The sequence below is a fragment of the Myxine glutinosa genome, chromosome 6, assembly GCF_964187855.1.
Source record: "Myxine glutinosa chromosome 6, kmMyxGlut1.1, whole genome shotgun sequence".
In the NCBI taxonomy this organism is placed as follows: Eukaryota; Metazoa; Chordata; class Myxini; order Myxiniformes; family Myxinidae; genus Myxine; species Myxine glutinosa.
Genome location: NC_136266.1, coordinates 81,273,384 through 81,282,580, shown reverse-complemented (window position 1 = coordinate 81,282,580; position 9,197 = coordinate 81,273,384). Strand labels below are relative to the sequence as shown.

The 9,197-nt window shown below is 41.5% G+C and overlaps 1 protein-coding gene across 4 annotated transcripts in view; it reads left to right on the top strand.

Moving 5' to 3' along the window:
• Positions 1-1,279: 1,279 nt before the first annotated feature.
• Positions 1,280-9,197, top strand: part of RAP1GAP (RAP1 GTPase activating protein) — a 572,300-nt gene continuing 564,382 nt past the window's right edge. For 2 of the 4 annotated variants that reach the window (XM_068120452.2, XM_068120450.2), the window contains exon 1: positions 1,343-1,463. The gene's annotated coding sequence lies outside the window, so the exon portion shown is untranslated. Of the gene's footprint in view, positions 1,464-1,755; positions 1,860-9,197 lie in introns of all 4 variants that reach the window. The other 2 variants (XM_078780046.1, XM_078780052.1) reach the window with 2 other exon arrangements.

Genomic DNA, 9,197 nt, shown 5'->3' with positions numbered 1-9,197 from the left:
CGAAGCAGGGTTTCTGCTTCTTCTTCCGCTTCGCCATCTTCTTCTTCTTCTTCCTCTTATGTGAAGTGGCGGCGTTTATCTGAAGCTTTGCATATTAACCATCAAATAGCCGTCGGCGAACTAGCGAAACACACAGGTGTGGTGTCACGAACTGTCTGTCACCTTACGACCTGTGCGAAACAGGTATCGCGTGACGTCAAAAGGCAAAGATGAGAATCACGAGATTTTATATACAACCCGTTAGGTCAAACCGCCCAAAATGCACACCGAGTGGTCAGAGAGAGCTGGGAGCTGGAAGTTGAAAATGTTTCACGCAACCTGTACACCTGATGAGCGTGTCGTGAGTCCCGGAGGAGGCTCAACACCGAGTGTGATGTTAATATACTGCTTCATGAACTGCAGTCTTGTTAACAAATTGTAGGATCAACCAGTATGATCACATTAGGCTTAGGGGAAGTGAGTCAAGTGACAGCTTGACAGGGACGATTTATTGATGAGATAATGAGCAGCCGTTCACTGCTAATGAGCATCGATGGGCGACGGCACTCGTTCGGAGACTCTTGTTATTTACCACATTTACAGTACAGTATTATACACTGCCTGTTAAATGTTCGCGTTTTTCTTTATTTTAATACCCTTGATAGTCCTGGTCGTTAGGAAAGGATCCAAAACTGAGAACCGATGGGGCCGTGCTTTGCACGCTTTACTGGGATGGTGCAGTCATCCGCAGCTCCTCCCACCATTTATGCGAGCCACGCCCACAATCTATCCGAGCTCCGCCCCCAATCTAACCGAGCCCCGCCCCCAATCTAACCGAGCCACGAAACATGTCCCTTAGCTCTGTATCCGTTCACCCATATCCATACCCTTGGTTATAATTCTACCCAGTCCGCGAGAGGAACCCCTCCATATACTAGTCCTCATCGGCTGGAACCACACCTCTCACAGGCGCAGGGTGGTCGAAAGAAGCTTCATTGAAGTGGATTTGGCACATCGTCCTCAATTGCTAACGCCCCAAAGTTCATCGCAGCTCAGGCAGCCAGCTCTGCCTTGTATACCTGGTTACCTGGTGCCATAGCCACGTTCCAAATTCGATCCCAGCACCAATTATGACCCGTCCGTAGTCTATTCTCAAACGCATCCCAAGCCCCGCCCTCGAATCCTCTGTAGCCGCACTCCAAGTCCATCATACGTACTCACGCCTCTCCATGGCCACACCCCTTCGTGGCCACACCCCTTCGTGGCCACACCCCTTCGTGGCCACACCCCTTCGTAGCCACACCCCTCCGTGGTCGTCCCGGCCCGCTATCGCCGATGTAAAAAAGGCAAGCTATCCACGCCTCCCGCTCATTGCTCCGCTCTCACTCTCCCTCTCTGAGTCCCATTCACCTCGTCCTAGTGTGTTCACATCATTTGCTCTTCACCAGCAACTAAACGCTGATTCTGCCCCGACTCTGCACTCGGTAAGACACACCTCTTTTCGTGTAACCTCAAAGTATCCATGTTATTTCACCTTATTGTCTCATTCTGTCGGTGTTTCCAGGGACGATCTGTGATGATGATCGCGATACACTAACTGTATATTAATCCCGACATGCCGCATGCTCCTGTGTAACACTTGGAAAATTAACCCCCTTCACCTTATACAATAAAATGGCTCCAGATGTCTTTTCATTTGAGCCTTTTCTCCCCAGTGTCTGCAAACATTTTTTTTTTTTAATATTCCTTTAATAACCGATTTTCCTGCAATGTGAGCCGAAGGTTGGGGTGTGCGGTGTGGGCGAGTTGGAATCTGCTTTAAACTCGATTTGCTGCCTTGGCTTTCACCATGGAGCCCTATGCGGACACGCAGACAGCAGGTAGACACATCAAAAAGAATGTCTAACTTTGCAAGGCTCACAATGACGTTATTCATGAGATTCTCATTTGTTGCACAATAACTTCAACGTTTGTATTTTTCTTGGAACTACCTTTATTTATTTATATATATATAGCCAACAGATATATATTCCAACATATCGATATATATATCTGTGCAGTGTCTGTTGTCTTGTCTTGTCTTGTTACTGAACTACTCCCTCAAACTTTTGTGAAATCGTACCAAACTTCTGGTTTCCACATATCTCTCCCGTCGGTGTCCAAAGGGTATTTTTGTGAAAAATTTTCCTATTTTTTTATTTTTATTTTTTGGAATTTTTTCGGGAAGTTTTTTTTTTCCAACTTAAATTTTCAACTTCAAATGTTTATAAAATGTGATATCACGTATATTACAAATACATTTGTGCAAGATAATTGTTTGAATTATGATTGGTCGAAACCATGACAAAACGGCACCTCGGGTACAGTCATTTATCTATATATCTGCACATCTGGGCAGTGTCTGTGTTGTCACTTAACGACTCCCTCAAACTTTTGTTTCCGTGGTTGTGAAGTGTTTTTAATAACGTTGTGGTGGTTTTGAATCACGTGGTGGTGAGGTATTTTGAATTATGTGGTGGTGAGGTGTTTTTAAATGACGTGGTGGTGTGTTTTTATTATGTGTTTTATGGTGGTGAGGTGTTTTAATTTACGTGGTGGTGAGGTATTTTGAATTATGTGGTGGTGAGGTGTTTTGAATTATGTGGTGGTGAGGTGTTTTTAAATGACGTGGTGGTGAGGTGTTTTTATTATGTGTTTTGTGGTGGTGAGGTATTTTGAATTATGTGGTGGTGAGGTGTTTTGAATTATGTGGTGGTGAGGTGTTTTTAAATTACGTGGTGGTGAGGTGTTTTGAATTATGTTGTGGTGAGGTGTTTTGAATTACTTGGTGGTGAGGTGTTTTGAATTACGTGGTGGTGAGGTGTTTTGAATTACATGGTGGTGAGGTATTTTGAATTATGTGGTGGTGAGGTGTTTTAAATGTCGTGGTGGTGAGGTGTTTTGAATTACGTTGTGGTGAGGTGTTTTGAATTACTTGGTGAGGTGTTTTTGAATTACGTGGTGGTGAGGTATTTTGAATTACTTGGTGGTGAGGTATTTTGAATTACTTGGTGGTGAGGTGTTTTGAATTACGTTGTGGTGAGGTATTTTGAATTACTTGGTGGTGAGGTGTTTTGAATTACGTGGTGGTGAGGTGTTTTAAATTACGTGGTGGTGAGGTGTTTTGAATTACTTGGTAGTGAGGTGTTTTGAATTACGTGGTGGTGAGGTATTTTGAATTACTTGGTGGTGAGGTGTTTTGAATTACGTGGTGGTGAGGTATTTTGAATTACTTGGTGGTGAGGTGTTTTGAATTACTTGGTGGTGAGGTGTTTTGAATTACTTGGTGGTGAGGTGTTTTGAATTACGTGGTGGTGAGGTATTTTGAATTACTTGGTGGTGAGGTGTTTTGAATTACGTTGTGGTGAGGTGTTTTGAATTACTTGGTGGTGAGGTGTTTTAAATTACGTGGTGGTGAGGTGTTTTGAATTACGTTGTGGTGAGGTGTTTTGAATTACGTGGTGGTGAGGTATTTTGAATTACTTGGTGGTGATGTGTTTTGAATTACGTTGTGGTGAGGTGTTTTGAATTACGTGGTGGTGAGGTGTTTTGAATTACGTGGTGGTGAGGTGTTTTGAATTACGTTGTGGTGAGGTGTTTTGAATTACGTGGTGGTGAGGTGTTTTGAATTACGTGGTGGTGAGGTGTTTTGAATTACGTGGTGGTGAGGTGTTTTGAATTACTTGGTGGTGAGGTGTTTTGAATTACTTGGTGGTGAGGTGTTTTGAATTACGTTGTGGTGAGGTGTTTTGAATTACATGGTGGTGAGGTGTTTTGAATTACTTGGTGGTGAGGTGTTTTGAATTACTTGGTGGTGAGGTGTTTTGAATTACTTGGTGGTGAGGTGTTTTGAATTACGTGGTGGTGATGTGTTTTGAATTACGTTGTGGTGAGGTGTTTTGAATTACGTGGTGGTGAGGTGTTTTGAATTACTTGGTGGTGAGGTGTTTTGAATTACGTTGTGGTGAGGTGTTTTGAATTACGTGGTGGTGAGGTGTTTTGAATTACTTGGTGGTGAGGTGTTTTGAATTACGTGGTGGTGAGGTGTTTTGAATTACTTGGTGGTGAGGTGTTTTGAATTACGTGGTGGTGAGGCGTTTTGAATTACATTGTGGTGAGGTGTTTTGAATTACGTGGTGGTGAGGTGTTTTGAATTATGTTGTGGTGAGGTGTTTTGAATTACTTGGTGGTGAGGTGTTTTGAATTACTTGGTGGTGAGGTGTTTTGAATTACTTGGTGGTGAGGTGTTTTGAATTACGTGGTGGTGAGGTGTTTTGAATTACGTGGTGGTGAGGTGTTTTGAATTACTTGGTGGTGAGGTGTTTTGAATTACGTGGTGGTGAGGTGTTTTGAATTACTTGGTGGTGAGGTGTTTTGAATTACGTGGTGGTGAGGTGTTTTGAATTACGTGGTGGTGAGGTGTTTTGAATTACGTGGTGGTGAGGTGTTTTGAATTACTTGGTGGTGATGTGTTTTGAATTACGTTGTGGTGAGGTGTTTTGAATTATGTGGTGGTGAGGTGTTTTGAATTATGTTGTGGTGAGGTGTTTTGAATTACTTGGTGGTGAGGTGTTTTGAATTACTTGGTGGTGAGGTGTTTTGAATTACTTGGTGGTGATGTGTTTTGAATTACTTGGTGGTGAGGTGTTTTGAATTACTTGGTGGTGAGGTGTTTTGAATTACTTGGTGGTGAGGTGTTTTGAATTACTTGGTGGTGATGTGTTTTGAATTACTTGGTGGTGAGGTGTTTTGAATTACTTGGTGGTGAGGTGTTTTGAATTACTTGGTGGTGAGGTGTTTTGAATTACTTGGTGGTGAGGTGTTTTGAATTACTTGGTGGTGAGGTGTTTTGAATTACTTGGTGGTGAGGTGTTTTGAATTACTTGGTGGTGAGGTGTTTTGAATTACATTGTGGTGAGGTGTTTTGAATTACGTGGTGGTGAGGTGTTTTGAATTATGTTGTGGTGAGGTGTTTTGAATTACTTGGTGGTGAGGTGTTTTGAATTACGTGGTGGTGAGGTGTTTTGAATTACGTGGTGGTGAGGTGTTTTAAATGTCGTGGTGGTGAGGTGTTTTGAATTACGTTGTGGTGAGGTGTTTTGAATTACGTGGTGGTGAGGTGTTTTGAATTACGTGGTGGTGAGGTATTTTGAATTACGTGGTGGTGAGGTGTTTTAAATGTCGTGGTGGTGAGGTGTTTTGAATTACGTTGTGGTGAGGTGTTTTAAATTACGTGGTGGTGAGGTGTTTTGAATTACTTGGTAGTGAGGTGTTTTGAATTACGTGGTGGTGAGGTATTTTGAATTACGTTGTGGTGAGGTGTTTTGAATTACGTTGTGGTGAGGTGTTTTGAATTACTTGGTGGTGAGGTGTTTTTGAATTACGTGGTGGTGAGGTATTTTGAATTACTTGGTGGTGAGGTATTTTGAATTACTTGGTGGTGAGGTATTTTGAATTACTTGGTGGTGAGGTGTTTTGAATTACGTTGTGGTGAGGTATTTTGAATTACTTGGTGGTGAGGAGTTTTGAATTACGTTGTGGTGAGGTGTTTTGAATTACTTGGTGGTGATGTCTTTTGAATTACGTGGTGGTGAGGTGTTTTAAATTACGTGGTGGTGAGGTGTTTTGAATTACTTGGTAGTGAGGTGTTTTGAATTACGTGGTGGTGAGGTATTTTGAATTACTTGGTGGTGAGGTGTTTTGAATTACGTGGTGTTGAGGTATTTTGAATTACTCGGTGGTGAGGTGTTTTGAATTACGTGGTGGTGAGGTGTTTTGAATTACTTGGTGGTGAGGTGTTTTGAATTACGTTGTGGTGAGGTGTTTTGAATTACGTGGTGGTGAGGTGTTTTGAATTACTTGGTGGTGAGGTGTTTTGAATTACGTGGTGGTGAGGTGTTTTGAATTACTTGGTGGTGAGGTGTTTTGAATTACGTGGTGGTGAGGCGTTTTGAATTACATTGTGGTGAGGTGTTTTGAATTACGTGGTGGTGAGGTGTTTTGAATTATGTTGTGGTGAGGTGTTTTGAATTACTTGGTGGTGAGGTGTTTTGAATTACTTGGTGGTGAGGTGTTTTGAATTACTTGGTGGTGAGGTGTTTTGAATTACGTGGTGGTGAGGTGTTTTGAATTACGTGGTGGTGAGGTGTTTTGAATTACTTGGTGGTGAGGTGTTTTGAATTACGTGGTGGTGAGGTGTTTTGAATTACTTGGTGGTGAGGTGTTTTGAATTACGTGGTGGTGAGGTGTTTTGAATTACGTGGTGGTGAGGTGTTTTGAATTACTTGGTGGTGATGTGTTTTGAATTACTTGGTGGTGATGTGTTTTGAATTACGTTGTGGTGAGGTGTTTTGAATTATGTGGTGGTGAGGTGTTTTGAATTATGTTGTGGTGAGGTGTTTTGAATTACTTGGTGGTGAGGTGTTTTGAATTACTTGGTGGTGAGGTGTTTTGAATTACTTGGTGGTGATGTGTTTTGAATTACTTGGTGGTGAGGTGTTTTGAATTACTTGGTGGTGAGGTGTTTTGAATTACTTGGTGGTGAGGTGTTTTGAATTACTTGGTGGTGATGTGTTTTGAATTACTTGGTGGTGAGGTGTTTTGAATTACTTGGTGGTGAGGTGTTTTGAATTACTTGGTGGTGAGGTGTTTTGAATTACTTGGTGGTGAGGTGTTTTGAATTACTTGGTGGTGAGGTGTTTTGAATTACTTGGTGGTGAGGTGTTTTGAATTACTTGGTGGTGAGGTGTTTTGAATTACATTGTGGTGAGGTGTTTTGAATTACGTGGTGGTGAGGTGTTTTGAATTATGTTGTGAGGTGTTTTGAATTACTTGGTGGTGAGGTGTTTTGAATTACGTGGTGGTGAGGTGTTTTGAATTACGTGGTGGTGAGGTGTTTTAAATGTCGTGGTGGTGAGGTGTTTTGAATTACGTTGTGGTGAGGTGTTTTGAATTACGTGGTGGTGAGGTGTTTTGAATTACGTGGTGGTGAGGTATTTTGAATTACGTGGTGGTGAGGTGTTTTAAATGTCGTGGTGGTGAGGTGTTTTGAATTACGTTGTGGTGAGGTGTTTTAAATTACGTGGTGGTGAGGTGTTTTGAATTACTTGGTAGTGAGGTGTTTTGAATTACGTGGTGGTGAGGTATTTTGAATTACGTTGTGGTGAGGTGTTTTGAATTACGTTGTGGTGAGGTGTTTTGAATTACTTGGTGGTGAGGTGTTTTTGAATTACGTGGTGGTGAGGTATTTTGAATTACTTGGTGGTGAGGTATTTTGAATTACTTGGTGGTGAGGTGTTTTGAATTACGTTGTGGTGAGGTATTTTGAATTACTTGGTGGTGAGGAGTTTTGAATTACGTTGTGGTGAGGTGTTTTGAATTACTTGGTGGTGATGTCTTTTGAATTACGTGGTGGTGAGGTGTTTTAAATTACGTGGTGGTGAGGTGTTTTGAATTACTTGGTAGTGAGGTGTTTTGAATTACGTGGTGGTGAGGTATTTTGAATTACTTGGTGGTGAGGTGTTTTGAATTACATGGTGGTGAGGTATTTTGAATTACTCGGTGGTGAGGTGTTTTGAATTACGTGGTGGTGAGGTATTTTGAATTACTTGGTGGTGAGGTGTTTTGAATTACGTTGTGGTGAGGTGTTTTGAATTACTTGGTGGTGAGGTGTTTTGAATTACGTGGTGGTGAGGTGTTTTGAATTACATTGTGGTGAGGTGTTTTGAATTACGTGGTGGTGAGGTATTTTGAATTACTTGGTGGTGATGTGTTTTGAATTACATTGTGGTGAGGTGTTTTGAATTACGTGGTGGTGTGTTTTGAATTACGTGGTGGTGAGGTGTTTTGAATTATGTGGTGGTGAGGTGTTTTGAATTATGTTGTGGTGAGGTGTTTTGAATTATGTGGTGGTGAGGTGTTTTGAATTATGTTGTGGTGAGGTGTTTTGAATTACTTGGTGGTGAGGTGTTTTGAATTACTTGGTGGTGAGGTGTTTTGAATTACTTGGTGGTGATGTGTTTTGAATTACTTGGTGGTGAGGTGTTTTGAATTACTTGGTGGTGAGGTGTTTTGAATTACTTGGTGGTGAGGTGTTTTGAATTACTTGGTGGTGATGTGTTTTGAATTACTTGGTGGTGAGGTGTTTTGAATTACTTGGTGGTGAGGTGTTTTGAATTACTTGGTGGTGAGGTGTTTTGAATTACTTGGTGGTGAGGTGTTTTGAATTACTTGGTGGTGAGGTGTTTTGAATTACTTGGTGGTGAGGTGTTTTGAATTACTTGGTGGTGAGGTGTTTTGAATTACGTGGTGGTGAGGTGTTTTGAATTACATTGTGGTGAGGTGTTTTGAATTACGTGGTGGTGAGGTGTTTTGAATTATGTTGTGGTGAGGTGTTTTGAATTACTTGGTGGTGAGGTGTTTTGAATTACGTGGTGGTGAGGTGTTTTGAATTACGTGGTGGTGAGGTATTTTGAATTATGTGGTGGTGAGGTGTTTTAAATGTCGTGGTGGTGAGGTGTTTTGAATTACGTTGTGGTGAGGTGTTTTGAATTACGTGGTGGTGAGGTGTTTTGAATTACGTGGTGGTGAGGTATTTTGAATTACGTGGTGGTGAGGTGTTTTAAATGTCGTGGTGGTGAGGTGTTTTGAATTACGTTGTGGTGAGGTGTTTTAAATTACGTGGTGGTGAGGTGTTTTGAATTACTTGGTAGTGAGGTGTTTTGAATTACGTGGTGGTGAGGTATTTTGAATTACGTTGTGGTGAGGTGTTTTGAATTACTTGGTGGTGAGGTGTTTTTGAATTACGTGGTGGTGAGGTATTTTGAATTACTTGGTGGTGAGGTATTTTGAATTACTTGGTGGTGAGGTGTTTTGAATTACGTTGTGGTGAGGTATTTTGAATTACTTGGTGGTGAGGAGTTTTGAATTACGTTGTGGTGAGGTGTTTTGAATTACTTGGTGGTGAGGTCTTTTGAATTACGTGGTGGTGAGGTGTTTTAAATTACGTGGTGGTGAGGTGTTTTGAATTACTTGGTAGTGAGGTGTTTTGAATTACGTGGTGGTGAGGTATTTTGAATTACTTGGTGGTGAGGTGTTTTGAATTACGTGGTGGTGAGGTATTTTGAATTACTCGGTGGTGAGGTGTTTTGAATTACGTGGTGGTGAGGTATTTTGAATTA